Source organism: Theropithecus gelada, chromosome 10 (assembly GCF_003255815.1).
Source record: "Theropithecus gelada isolate Dixy chromosome 10, Tgel_1.0, whole genome shotgun sequence".
Taxonomy (NCBI): domain Eukaryota; kingdom Metazoa; phylum Chordata; class Mammalia; order Primates; family Cercopithecidae; genus Theropithecus; species Theropithecus gelada.
This window is the reverse complement of record NC_037678.1, coordinates 89,508,603-89,518,865: the sequence shown is the minus strand read 5'-3', so window position 1 is coordinate 89,518,865 and position 10,263 is coordinate 89,508,603. Positions and strand designations below refer to the sequence as shown.

The 10,263-nt window shown below is 45.7% G+C and overlaps 1 non-coding gene and 1 pseudogene across 1 annotated transcript; both read left to right on the top strand.

Moving 5' to 3' along the window:
* The first annotated feature begins 5,654 nt into the window (after nt 1-5,654).
* LOC112633873 lies at nt 5,655-5,715 on the top strand. Its single transcript, XR_003121634.1, has one exon. It is a non-coding gene; the product is annotated as a U7 small nuclear RNA (small nuclear RNA).
* A 4,308-nt stretch (nt 5,716-10,023) lies between these two features.
* Nucleotides 10,024-10,263, top strand: part of LOC112632501 — a 2,427-nt pseudogene continuing 2,187 nt past the window's right edge.

Here is a 10,263-nt window from a genome sequence, read left to right as displayed (position 1 = left end):
CTGCAGGATTTGAGTCAGTATTTTGGTAGGTGACAGTTAATAAAAATGTAGATTAGATAAACTACATCTATTACAACCAACAGCAATGAGCTTTTCATGAGTTAAAAGAAAAACTCATGTCGGCCCCAGCCCTGGGGCTGCCTGACCTGACAAAACTCCTTCCACTCTATGTGTCAGAAAGAGAAAAAATGGCAGTTGAAGTTTCAACCCAGACTGTAGGGCCCTGGCCAAGGCCAGTGGCCTATCTCTCAAAACAACTAGACAGGGTTTCCAAAGGCTGGCTTCTAAGTCCAAGGGCCCTAGCAGCAATGGCCTGTTAGCACAAGAAGCAGATAAACTAACTCTTAGGCAAAACCTGAATATAAAGGCCCCCCATGCCGTAGTAACTTTAATAAATACCAAAGGGCATCATTGGTTAACAAATGTTAGATTAACCAAGTACCAAAGCTTGCTATGTGAAAATCCCCACATAACCATTGAAGTTTGCAACACCCTAAACCCCACCATCTTGCTCCCGGTATCAGAGAGCCCAGTCGAACATAACTGTGTAGAGGTGTTGGACTCAGTTTATTCTAGCAGGCCCAACCTCCAAGACCATCCTCAAGCATCAGTAGACTGTGAGCGGTACGTGGACGGGAGCAGCTTCACCAAACCCTGCAAAGTGACTCTGAAGAAGATGACAAGCCCTGCTCCAGTCACACCCGGAAGCTGACTGGTCCACACATGGCTGAAGCATGAGGAAACTCATCGCAGGACTAATTTTCCTTAAAATTTGGACTTGTACAGTAAGGACTTCAACTGACCTTCCTCAGACTGAGGACTGTTCCCAGTGTATACATCAAGTCACTGAGGTAGGACAAAAGGTTGCTACAGTCCTATTATTTTATAGTTATTATAAGTGTACTGGAACTCTAAAAAGAACTTGTTTGTATAATGTTATTCTATACAAGGTATGTAGCCCAGGAAATGACCAACCTGAGGTGTGTTATGACCCATCTGAGCCTCCCATGACCACAGTTTTTAAAATAAGATTAAGGACTGAGGACTGGTGGGGGCTCATAAATGATATGAGTAAAGTGTTAGACAAAACAGAAGAAAAAGGGGTGCCCAAACAAGTCACCTTAAAATTTGATGCCTGTGCCATCATTAATAGTAATAAGTTAGGAATAAGGTGTGGTTCTCTTAATTAGAAAAGAGGCTATATGGCAGAAAATAAGTATATTTGTCATAAATTAGGACTGTGTAGAAATAAATGTAAATACTGGTCTTGTGTCATTTAGGCCACTTGGATTGAAAAAAAAAAAAGATCCAGTCCACCCTCAGAAAGGCAAAAATGGCCCTTCCTGTACTAAGCAACAATGTAACCCCTTAGAGCTAGAAATAACCAATCCCCTTGATCCTCGCTGGAAAAAAGAGGAGTGTGTGACCTTAGGAATTGACAGGGCTGGACTGGATCCTCGAGTAAATATCTTGGTTCGAGGAGTTTACAAACGCGCTCATGAGCCAGTGTTTCAAACTTTCTATGATGAACTAAATGTGCCAGTACCAGAAATTCCAGGAAAAACAAGAAATTTGTTTTTGCTATCAGCCAAGCATGTAGCCCAGTCTCTCAGTGTCACTTCATGTTATGTATGTGGAGGATGTAATAGGAGATCAATGGCCATAGGAAGCCCGAGAATTAGTACCTACAGACCCAGTTCCTGATGAATTCCCAGCTCAAAAAAAATCACCCTGATAATTTCTAAGTCCTAAGAGTCTCAATTATTGGACAATATTGCATAACTAGAGAAGGAAAAGAATTCACTCACCCCGTAGGATGACTTAGTTGTCTGAGACAGAAACTGTATAATGGTACCATAAAAACAGTCACTTGGTGGAGTTCAAATCACACAGAGAGAAATCCATTTAGTAAATTCCCAAAGTTGCAAACTGTGTAGATCCACCCGGAGTCCCACCGGGACTGGACAGCCCCCACTGGATTATACTGGATATGTGGACATAGAGCTCACACCAAATTACCTGACCAGTAGGCAGGTAGTTGTGTTATTGGCACTATTAAACCATTTTTCTTCCTACTGCCCATAAAAACAAGTGAACTCCTAGGCTTCCCCGTCTATGTTTCCCACGAAGACAGAAGCATAGCTATAGGAAATTGAAAAAATGATAAATGGCCCCCTGAGAGAATCATAACAATATTATGAGCCTGCTACTTAGGCACAAGATGGCTCGTGGGGATACAGGACCCCAATTTACATGATTAAGCATATCATACGGTTACAAGCTGTCTTAGAAATAATCACTAATAAAACCGTAGAGCCTTGACTATTCTGGCCCGGCAAGAAACTCAGATGAGAAATGCTATCTATCAAAATAGATTAGCTCTCGACTACTTGCTAGCAGCTGAAGGAGGGGTCTGTGGGAAAGTTAATCTTACTAATTGCTGCCTACACATAGATAATCAAGGGCAAGTCGTTGAAGACATAGTTAGAGATATGACAAAACTGGTACATGTCCCCATGCACATGTGGCATGGATTTGATCCTGGGGCCATGTTTAGAAAATAGTTCCCAGTGCTAGGAGGATTGAAAACTCTTATAATAAGAGTTATAATAGGCCGGGCGCGGTGGCTCAAGCCTGTAATCCCAGCACTTTGGGAGGCCGAGATGGGCGGATCACGAGGTTAGGAGATCGAGACCATCCTGGCTAACACAGTGAAACCCCGTCTCTACTAAAAAATACAAAAAACTAGCCAGGCGAGGTGGTGGGCGCCTGTAGTCCCAGCTACTCGGGAGGCTGAGGCAGGAGAATGGCGTAAACCCGGGAGGCGGAGCTTGCAGTGAGCTGAGATCCGGCCACTGCACTCCAGCCTGGGCGACAGAGTAAGACTCCGTCTCAAAAAAAAAAAAAAAAAAAAAGAGTTATAACAGTAATAGGACATGCTTACTGCTCCTTTGTTTGCTACCTGTACTTCTTCAAATGATAAAAAGCTCTATCGCTACCTTAGTTCACCAAAATGCTTGAGCACAAGTGTACTACATGAATTACTATCGGTCTGTCTTGCAAGAAGACATAGGTAGTAAAAATGAAAGTGAGAACTCTCACTATTGAGTGAGAGTCTCAAAGCGGGGGAAGAAGGGAGGAGACCACCCCTCATATTGTCTTATGCCCAATTTCTGCCTCCAGAGAAAGAAAAAGTAAAAACTAAAAGGCAGAAATGAAATCCACTAGCAGACAGCCCAGCGCCACACCCTGGGCCTGGTAGTTAAAGATCGACCCCGACTTAATTGGTTATGTTATCTATAGATTACAGACATTGTATAGAAAAGCACTGTGAAAATCCCCATCCCATTTTGTTCTGATCTAATTACTGGTGCATACAGCCCCCAGTCACGTACCCCCTGCTTGCTCAATCGATCATGACCCTCTCGTGTGCACCCCCTTAGAGTTGTGAGCCCTTAAGAAGGACAGGAATTGCTCACTCAGAGAGCTCAGCTCTTGAGACAGGAGTCTTGCTAATGCTCCCAGCTGAATAAACCCTTTCCTTCTTTAATTCAGTGTCTGAGGAGTTTTGTCTGCGGCTTGTCCTGCTACAACCAAAAGACATCTATTAGAAGGTTCATAGAAACACTATCAGTACTAGTCAAATACTAGAAATAAATACTGTCCATCATCTGTAGAATGGATAAACAAAGCATCCATTTATGGAATATTACACAACAATGCAAAAAAAAAAAAAAAAACACACAAGAGAAATTTGTTGCATGTTTGCTGCATGCAACAACACAGATAAAACTCACAAACTGTTGAGTGAAAGAATCAGTTACAGGACAGTCCATACAGGACGATATATGGTGGGTGAAAATTCTGGCTGCATCACATCTTTGTATACCGACACTTAGTATATGAAGTTCAAAACAGAGGCAAAACTCATGTGTGGCATGATGGTTGTTACCCTTTTTTAAAAGTTTTAAATTATTTTTTAATCTTTTGAGACAGGGTCTCACTGTGTCACTCAGACTGGGGTGCAGTGGCAAGAGCATAGCTCTGTAAACTCAAACCCCTGGCCTCAAGTGATCCTCCTGCCTTGGTCTCCCAAAGTGCTGAGATTACAGGTGTGAGCCACTGCACCTGGCCAATAGTAGTATTACAGCAAAGAGGTCATAGCCCAGACCCAGGAGAGGGTTCTCAGATCTCATGCAAGAAAAAATTCAGGGAGAGTCCACAATGCAATGTGAAAGCAAGTTTATTAAGAAAGTAAAGGAATAAAAGAATGGCTATTCCATAGACAGGGCAGCCCCGAGGGCTGCTGGTTGCCCATTTGTATGGTTATTTCTTGATGATATGCTAAACAAGAGGTGGATTAGACATGCCTCCCCTTTTTAGACCATATAGGGTAACTTCCTGACATTGCCATGGCATTTGTAAACTGTCATGGTGCTGGTGGGAGTGTACTAGTGAGGACAATCAGAGGTCACTCGTGTCGCCATTTTGGTTTTGGTGGGTTATGGCTGCCTTCTTTACTGCAATCTGTTTTATCAGCAAGGTCTTTATGACCTGTATTTTGTGCTGGCCTCCTGTCTCATCCTGTGACTTAGGATGCCTTAAGCGTCTGGGGATGCAGTCCAGTAGGTTTCAGCCTCGTTTTGCCCAGCTCCTATTTAAGATGGAGTTTTCTGGTTTACACACCTCTGACAGTAGCAACCCTCGAAAGTGAGACGGTGACTAGATGGGAGTGAGGGGACTTCTGGTGCAGTGGTCATATTCTGTTTCTTGTCTGTGCATTGGTTACATGGGTACATGGGTGTGTTCACTTTGTGAAAGCCACGGAGCTATACACTTTTGATTTCTGCACTTTTCTGTATACATGTTGTATTTCAATACAAAGGTTTTTTTTGTTCTTGTTTTTTGTTTTTTTCTTTAGACGGACTCTTACTCTGTTGCCAAGGCTGTAGTGCAGTGGCATGTAGTGTAGTGGTGCGATCTCGGCTTACTGCAACCTCCGCCTCCTGGGTTCAAGTGACCCTCCTGCCTCAGCCTCCCAAGTAGCTGAGATTACAGGCGTGCACCACCACATCCAGCTAATTTTTGTACTTTTAGTAGAGACAGGGTTTTATCATGTTGGCCAGGCTGGTCTCGAACTCCTGACCTCATGTGATCTGCCTGCCTTGGCCTCCCAAAGTGTTGGGATAACAGGTGTGAGCCACCCAGCCTGGCCAATACAAAATTTTTAAAAGCAACATTTGACAACTGTAGCACTTGCTCCTTCAACCTGGGTTGTAAAGTGAGGACAACAGCAACCTGGAACAAGCCTCTAGCCTCTAGCTTACCTGAGCTGAACATGTAGCAGGAGAGAGAACTAAGGCTTTGTGTGTGTGGTTTTTTTTGTTTGTTTTTTGAAGTCCTTAGAAAATAATGCAGCACTCTAGGCCTTCTAGTTGTCCTCCCAAATCTATTTTCCATCTTCCTGGATACATGGCTGCCTAACCAGAGGCTACATTTCCCAGCCTCTAATATTGGGCTAATGAGGAGGCAGGAGTGAATGATCTGAGCCACTTCTTGCTATTTTGCATTTACCCTTTCTCAGGTGCCTCAATGTGGAGATGGCAAGGACAGCAGCAGCAACAGCACTTGGGAGCTTGTTAGAAAGGGAAATTCAGGTTACAGCTCTTGTAGAATTTGTCTATCAGGTTTTCCTGTCTTCACTGGAACTCCACAACTCCCAACAAAAAAAGAAATGGACATATTCAGTTGACCTTTGAACAACGAGGGAGGGAGGGGCTGGGGTGCCACCACCTGCACAGTCCAAAATCTGAATTAACTTTTTTTTTCTTTTTTTTTTTTAAGACAGGGAGACTTGCTCTGTTGCCCAGGCTGAAGTGCAGCGGTGTTATCTCGGCTCACTGCAACCTCCACTTCCTGGGTTCAAGTGATCCGCTCATCTCAGCCTCCCAAGTAGCTAGGATTACAAGTGTGCACCACCACACCTGGCTAATCCTTGTATTTTTAGTACAGACAGGGTTTCACCATGTTGGCCAGGCTGGTCTCGAACTCCTGACCTCAAGAGATACACCTGCCTTGGCCTCTCAAAGTGCTGAAATTACAGGCGTGAGCCACCGTGCCGGGCCTGCATTAACTTTTGATTCCCCAAACACTTAACTACTAATACCCTACTGTTGACTGCAAGCCTTACAGATAACCCAGTTGATTAACACATATTTTGTATGTTATATAAATTATTACTATATTCTTACAACAAAGTTAGCTAGAGAAAACAAAATGTTATTAAGAAAATCATAAGGAAGAGAAAATACATCTACTATTCATTAAGTGGAAATGGATCACCACAAAGGTCTTCATCCTCACCATGTTCACACTGAGTAGGCTGAGGAGGAGGAAGAGAAGGGGTTGGTCTTGCTGTATAAAGGGTGATAGAGGCAAAGAAATCTGTGTATATGTGGAAATCTATGTATATGTGGATCTGCACAGATCAAACCCGTGTTGTTCAAGGGTCAACTGTTCTTGGTTCCCACCTGAGACCTAATGAATCACAGACCCTGTGACTGGGCTCAGCAATTTGTGTGTAAACAAGCCCTTGGGGAAATCTAACACACTCAAGTTTGAGGACCACTGATTTACAGGAGTCAACAAACCTTTTCTGCAATGGGACAGACAGCAAATATTTTAGAGATCCCAGGCCAGACAGTCTCTGAGGCAACTGCTTAGCTCTGCCATTGTAGTGCAAAGTAGCCAGAAGACAATCTGTAAATGAATGGGTTAGCGGGATTTGGCCTAAGGTGGGACTCAGAGAATTAGGTATATGCTTAGAGTACAAGTAACCGCCAGGCAAAATAGTTTTCTTATCTTTGAGCAGAAGAATGTCCTCTGAGTCTCCCTCATGCCTCTTATCAGTCTTAACCTCTACTCTGAGCATACCGGAGTGACCAGTGCTGAATCCTTTATCCTCTGTGGCTGAGCCCTCCCTTCCAGGTTCCTTACTTCTTGCACCCTGCAAAATCTGCTCTGTGAAATTCTTTTTTTTTTTTTTTTTTTTTTTTTGAGACGGAGTCTCGCTCTGTCGCCCAGGCTGTCGTGCAGTGGCCGGATCTCAGCTCACTGCAAGCTCCGCCTCCTGGGATCACACCATTCTCCTGCCTCAGCCTCCCGAGTAGCTGGGACTACAGGCGCCCGCCACCTCGCCCGACTAGTTTTTTGTATTTTTTTAGTAGAGACGGGGTTTCACCGTGTTAGCCAGGATGGTCTCCATCTCCTGACCTCGTGATCCGCCCGTCTCGGCCTCCCAAAGTGCTGGGATTACAGGCTTGAGCCACCGCGCCCGGCTGCTCTGTGAAATTCTATAATAACCCTTGTGTTAGTACTAAAGTCTACTAACAGCCAATAATGCCACTTGGAGTGGAGGCACTGGCATTTTAATTTGGGGCAAGGCTCGCTGGGCAGGGGGAAGATTGTGTCCCAATACTGTCTTGGGCCAACTGGTGGGTCTGTGGAGTAGGAAGCGCTTCCAGTTTCCCCAAAATCGCTTTCAGGAGAGAGGCTGCTTTCGTGTAATTTCTGATTTGTCTTTTTCGAGTTCAGATTTTCCCAGAAGAAAAGCAAAGACCTGCCGACTTTATTTTTATTATTATTATTATTTTTTAGACTGAGTCTCGCTCAATTGCCCAGGTTGGAGTGCAGTGGTGCGATCTCGGCTCACTGCAACCTCCGCCTACCGGGCTCAAGCGATTCTCGTACCTCAGCCTCTCAAGTAGCTGGAATTACAGGCATGTGCTTGTATTTTTTAGTAAAGACATGGTTTCACCGTGTTGGCCAGACTAGTCTCAAACTCCTCACCTCATGTGATCCGCCCGCCTAGGCTTCCCAAAGTGCTGGGATTACAGGCATGAGCCACTTGCGCCCGTCCAGATCTGCCGATTTTTAATCTCACCTGGGTTTAGAGTGAGTGCAGGGTTCGTATGGCGCTGTTTGCAGTTTTATTCCGTTCTGGCTTCAGCGTTCCTACAGGGAACCCCAGCTGAACATACCGTCAGTCCCTCCTTCCGCTGGGCCTGACCCCCTGGGCTGGGAGTGCCTGGCACCCTCCAGGGAAGGGAGCACCCCAGGTGGGTTTCCCCTTCTACGCAAGCAGAGATCACTTCCCGCCACGTCTGTCTGAACTGCACCTGCTCGGCCACAGAGCCAAGGCAGCAACCACCTCTCTCTGTTTCTCATAAGGGAGACCCAGGGGAGGGCCCTTTCTCTGTCTCGTATCCATTAGGTATCTTAGTCACAACTCAAAATGGGTTTAATAGGGAAGTTCCCGACTCGTTTCACTGAAAACTCTAGGGATAATTCTGGCTTAAAGCACAGCTTGATTCAGGGGCTCAAACACTACCACAGGGCCTGGTTTCTCACTCCGTCCAGCAGCCCTCCTTGTTGGCTCCATTTTCAGACAGGCTGGCAGGTGATGGTGGCGGATCCAGGCTTCTTTCTCCCGAGTGCATAGGCAGCAGGGCGGGCCTCTCTACCCGCAAAGCCTCCTCACACCTCATTGGCTCCAAACCGGTCACAAACTGCCCCTGAGCCATTTCCTGTGGCTGGTAAAAGATCAATGCTGATTGGCTAGGTGTGATCCGTGTGCCCTGCCCTGGGGCTGGGATGGAGCCACTGGAAGCGCACAGAGGGAAAGTGAAGGAGGGGTGTGTTAAGGAAATCAGAACCCAGCTGCCCCTACTGAGAGAGTGCGACTGGATGAATCTTAATGTGAGGTCGCCCAGACTCTAGTATTCAATTGCAAGTAGTTTGAGAGATGATTTCAGGGAGTAGGGAAGCAAGATAAGAAAAGGAAGAGAGCCAATAAAGAAAGCTGCGTTATCGGCCTGGCGCGGTGGCTCACGCCTGTAATCCCAGCACTTTGGGAGGCCGAGGAGGGCGGATCACCAGGTCAGGAGATCGAGACCATCCTGGGTAACACGGTGACACCCCGTCTCTACTAAAAATACAAAACATTAGCCGGGCGTGGTGGCGGGCGCCTGTAGTCCCAGCTACTCGGGAGGCTGAGTCAGGAGAATGGCGTGAACCCGGGAGGCGGAGCTTGCAGTGAGCCGAGATAGCACTACTGCACTCCAGCCTGGACGACAGAGCAAGACTCCGTCTCAAAAAAAAAAAAAAAAAAAAAAAAAAGAAGAAAAAGAAAAAAGAAAAGCAAAGCAAAAAGAAAGCTGCGTTATCAGCAAGTTATCTCTGCGGGCACCTGGAGCCGGCTCCTCCTGGAGAGCTTGGGAGACGGTGTAGAAGATGCTTCAGAGTTCTCCCAACAGAGCGGCGAGAAAGCTGCAGTGTGAAGCCGACAGCTCCTCATCTATCATTGACAGAGAACTTTCAGCTTGCCCTATTTGCCAGCCCTCCTTGCTCTTCAGGAGGGGGCGGGGGCGGGGAGGAGGAAGGGGGAGAGAGAGAGGGAGAAAGAGAACCTTCCGGCAGAGGAGGACTTGGAGGTGTTTGCAGTAGCCAGCGCTCAGTGTGTAGGGGTGCATGCCAAGGGGTTGTGCATGGCATATGGGCAGTGTCTGCCACAGGGTGCTGACAACAAACGTCCTGTTCCTTTCCCGCATCCCATCCTCCAGGAGTCTTTTCCCATAGTAAGGACTAGGGCCTTCTCTGGCCCATCTAGGCAAGACGCCATTCCTTCTTCTGATAAATGAAGAAGAATATCAAACCCATAAACACAGAAATAAAACAGTACCCAGAGCTTCCCTTAGTATTAAACATACCCTATTTCACAGGGACGTCTCCTGCAAAAGGAAAAAAGGTTTTGCAGGTACAGAGTCCTGGGCCAGAGGCTAAAGCTCTCTAAACCGCGTGGTTGACTCACTGGGCAGGAACAGATAAGCTGAATTTGAGACAACTCCACCCGGACCGTGTGGAACAGGGTTGGGAAAGGGTAGGTATTCAAACAGAACTCGGAGCTGTCACTGGGAGTGGAGTGGCTGGACGCTGCACCAAAATTCCCCACAGATGTTGGCTGCAATGGCAACTCTTTTATTTGTTGATGTACAAATATGCAACATCCGTGAGTTCCCCAACACGAGTATGACAATTTAACCTCTTTACATTCCCTACTTCTCTGCTCTCTTTCTCCCATTATTTAATTATTAAATTCTATTAGTTACCTTTGTAACTTTAAAAAGAAGACCTTTATTTCTTTTTCTTGATTCATTAACCAAATTTTTTTTTTTTTTTTTTTTTTTTTTTTTTTTTTTTTTTTTT